The 4807-nt window shown below is 30.8% G+C and overlaps 1 long non-coding RNA gene across 2 annotated transcripts; it reads right to left on the bottom strand.

Moving 5' to 3' along the window:
* Window positions 1-4209: 4209 nt before the first annotated feature.
* LOC122262526 (uncharacterized) lies at window positions 4210-4801 on the bottom strand. 2 transcript variants are annotated; one of them, XR_015191846.1, is made up of 2 exons: window positions 4665-4801; window positions 4210-4453 (listed from the first exon to the last, which is right to left on the bottom strand). It is a non-coding gene; the product is annotated as an uncharacterized LOC122262526 (long non-coding RNA). The 2 variants fall into 2 exon arrangements; XR_015191845.1 differs by having other exon boundaries at window positions 4253-4456.
* Between the last annotated feature and the right edge of the window lie 6 nt (window positions 4802-4807).

Raw genomic sequence — 4807 nt, 5'->3', positions numbered from 1 at the left:
CCCTGAACCTTTGGTAAAGGTTTGACCTACAGGGCAACACGACGCTAGCTGCTTAGGCGACGATGGAAGGCGGCAGCAATTCGTTTCGAGGGTTGTGGTAGGGGTGCATACGTGGAGGAGTGCGTCCCAATAGGTCCTGGGCTTCTGCAGGTAGACGCTTTTTGGTGAGGACCACCACCGAGTTGCCTTTGTCAGAAGGCAAAATGGTGACATCCTCCTACGTGACTATGCAGGCCTCATGGTAACGCCTGGGGATTGGAAGGCTTAGGACGGAGGAAGGGGGACTCGAGGGCCGGGATAAAAGCACCTCGTAGGGAGGGAGACATCAGGAGAGGTTCCTAAGTGACAGAAATAAAACGGTCGAAAGGAGAAATGATGACGATGGAGGTGAGGGAAGAGGACGACAGGGCAAAACCAAGGACAGGCCAAAGCTAGGAGTTGGAGTTGGTGAGGGGTCAAGTTAAGGAAGATAGGTTGGATGACAGCATCAGTGAGGGAGAAGAAGCGGACAAGGACTGCGGAGGTAGAGAGTGGAAGCTTGCGGGTGCGGGAGCAGGTGGTTTAGACGAGGACTCGTGCCGGAGACTATGAGCACATCGGCATTGAGTCAACATACCTGTCTGGGAAGCCGATCCCCAGGAAGTCAAAATGAAAGACGGGAGAGATAGAAGGTATGCTCAACGTCCCTCCTACCAGCACTGATCCGTCGAGAAGGAGGAACGAAGAATACTCAGGAAAGGGCGACCCTTCATCGAGTGGTCTCAGGAAGTGCGACGATGAAGAAGGAAGAACCTGCTCCTCGAGGCAATCCCGAAGGAAACGGAGTTGGTTCTTCCGTCGGGCCGTGGAAATAACAGAAGCCTCGTAGGCGCGAAAGGCTTGTACCATGTCAGGGTAGGAGGAGAACAGGAACGAGAGGAGATCTCTTTCTCGTGCTCTCCGCATTTGTGACCCACAGCACCTGGATGCAGAGATCGATTTTCTTCGTCGATCCTTCGGCAAGCTGGGGTACCCTCGTTTCGTCCTTGACGCCGCGCTCTCCAACGCCCGACGTACCCTTCTACCAGGATCCTCCCCCCAGAGGAATTCTACATGTACTGTCCTCAGCCTTCCTTTTATTACGAGGAAAATCACTCTCTTCGTCGCTCGCTGCACACTCTCAACTGCAGGGCTTACCTTTCGCAAGTGTTACACCTCTCCGCCGCAACCTGGTCCCACACCCGTCCTCCTTCGTCTGCAGATAGGCACCTATGCATCCCCTTGCTCCTCCTGTGAGAAGCATTACTTCGGGGAGACTGGCGCTGTCTCAACAAACGTGTGTCCAAACAAGTACGCCGTCCCAGGGACCACCAACAACGCTCTCTTCTTGTCCCAATGGGACACAGGACACGCCATAGATTGGTCAGCTGCTCGCATTCGTTCCTTCGCTCGGATGTCCATGCCCGCAGATTGGTGGAATCTTCTTCATCAACAGGCTGCTAATTTCAACCTTAACAGTGTTTTTCTCCTGCTGATGGGTCTCCTATCCTCCCACATTCTCAGCCAGTTACCTAACCCGGACACCCTTCACACGGACGCCGGACCGTTATGACCTGACATGACCTGCCTCTGTTCCGTTCCCTGTTCGCCGCCGCTCCGTTTCCGTATTCTGTCCTCGCTTGACCTTCTTGCCTCCGTGTTTCTCCCCCTTTAGCCTTTTATATACCCCCCTGGTTCTATTCATCTCAGACGCTGAAAGAGGGATCCATTGGATCCTGAAAATGTTGTCTCATTTTCAATAAATCTGTTTTGTTGGTATAGTGGGTTTATCTGCCATATACATATGTATATATATTATTTTTATTGTTATTATATTATATATATTTTGATATATATGTGAAATTTTTACATTATTTATATTTTTTTATATTGATATATGTATATATTCTTATATTGATTTATATAGAAGTTTATATAGTGAATTATATATATTATTTATATATATATATATTTAATATATTATATTTATATAGAATATATATATGTTTAGATGTATATATATATATTTATTATTTATGTTGTATAAGTAAATATTATAATTATATTTATATATATATTATATATATTGATACATATTTTATTTATATTTATATACATATATTTATATTTTTTTATATACATATTTATATATATAGAATATATATATATATATATGAATATGTGATATAGTATAATTATATTTAATCTATTATATATTATTTATTCGATATATTTTAATATATATATTTATATAAATATATTTATAGATAACTTTTACATATATTATATATCTTTTTTTATATATATTGTATAAATATGTATATATTCATATATATTCATTTACATTTAAATATTTACATCTTTATATATAGATATATATATATTCTACATATATATATATATATATAAATTATATTATATACATACATATGTGGATATATTTTAGATATATTATATATATTATATTTATATATTTATATACCTATGTATGTAAGTATATATATATTATAACAGAATATATATATATATTTTTATTTATATATTTATATTTATATATTTCTTATGTATGTAAGGTATATATATATACATATATATATATATTATATATATATTTTTATTTATATATATTTATTTTTTATATTTTGTTTTTTTATTATATTAATAGTTAATATTGGTATATATATTTATATATATCATTTAATATATATATATAATATCATTTATATATATATATAATATTATACTTTTAGTCTGATATAGTTGTATATTTATATCTTATAATTTCAATATGTATATATATATTATATATTTATATCTGTATTTTATATATATATTATATATGTATATTTTTTATATATAAAGACATACATATAATTATATATATATATTTATATGTTTTATATATGCATATATATATTTACTCACATATATGTATTTGTTATATTAATTTTTTTATTTTATTTTTTGATATATATATAAATATTTTTTATTTTATATATATTTATGTATAGTGATATAATATATAGATTATAAATTTATATATTTATATTTATATGTATTTATTTATATGTATGTATTTATTTGTATTTATATGTAAATGTATGTATATATATATATACTATATATATATATATATATTATATTTATATATTTATATTATATATATTTATATTATATAGATATATATATATATATATATATATATTTATATAGATATATTAAGTATATATCTATATTATATTTAGTCTTTATATTTATATTTTGATATAGGTACATTTATATATATATATATATATTTTCATATTATATACATAATTATATATATAATAAATATACTATTGAGATTGATTCATATATTTTATATTTTATTTATATATATATATATATATTATTTATTTATATATTTTTTTGTACATATTCTGATTTTATTATCTAATGTTATATATTCTTTTTTATATATTTTTTTCATACATATATATGTATCCTCAGTTTTTATATGGATATATACATTTATACTTTTATATTTATATTTATATATTTATAGATATGTTTATTGTTATATATTTTATTTATACAAATTTACATTTTTATTATGTAAGATATTTTATATATTATATTATATATATTTTACTTATAGGTTTTTTTTTGAATTTTTATGTTTAAATTTACTTATTATTTCGATATATATATATATTTATATATATAGAATATTACAGTATATTATTATATAGATTTTTTATATAGATATATATATATATTTATTTACTTCTTATATAATAAATTTATTATTTATTTTTTTTTTATATATATATTTTTTATATATTTTTATATATAATATGTATATTATATATATATTTATAGAGTATATATTTATATTTATATATTATAACAGTTAAATATATAGTTTTTTATTTTTATATATATATTATATTTATATATATATATATAAATATATGTGTGTGTGTGTGTGTTTGTTTATATAGATATAGATATATATTTTAATAAATTATCTATATATTTATATATTATATATTATATATACATATATATATATACATACATATGTGTATACAATATATATATATATATACATATATATACATAAATAAATATATATATATACACACAAACACACATATATACCTACATAAACATATATCCATGTGTTTACGTGCGTGAGTGTACGTATGTATGTAAGGAGACTCCGCCTGATGAAGCGACGCCAAGTGGAAGAGAAAGAAGAGCAGCTTCACCCCACCCCAGGTGACCGGCCTGCCCTTCCCGCTGACACGCCCCCACGAGTTGCAACATCTTGCAGGACAAACCTGGTGTCTCCCGAAGGCGTCTTTTTCCCTCCGCTCAGTCGAGAGAATATTGCGCTGACCCGCGGCTGCATGCTGAGGTAAGGCCTTTCTCGGGACTTGGCAGCTGCTCCCTGCTGTTGCAATGCAATAATGCTGATAATAACAATGATGATCATAAAGAAAATCGGAAAAAAACACGGAAAAAAACAACAACACAACGCAATAATAATCACGGCGGGAGGTGGGGGGGGGGGTGACAAACAGATGCAACGACAAAAGACCAATATCCTCAACCTATGCAATGTAGATCAATATTTAGAAAGAAAGGGAGATTCATTCTACCGAAGGCTTGATGTAGTCTTGGAATTCGTCCGGTCGGTTGAGGTTCTTGTAGTCTAGACCAGATAGCATGTCGAGGTAGTCCGTCTCGTTTCGGAATCTTTCCTCGTTCATGCTGACGTAATAGTGATTCAGTTTGGTGTAGC

Source organism: Penaeus japonicus, unplaced genomic scaffold (assembly GCF_977035675.1).
Source record: "Penaeus japonicus unplaced genomic scaffold, GWHDUDI00000001_assembly GWHDUDI00000018, whole genome shotgun sequence".
Classification (NCBI taxonomy): Eukaryota; Metazoa; Arthropoda; class Malacostraca; order Decapoda; family Penaeidae; genus Penaeus; species Penaeus japonicus.
The sequence above is the reverse complement of the archived record's forward strand: the minus strand, read 5'-3'. Positions and strand labels throughout refer to the sequence as shown.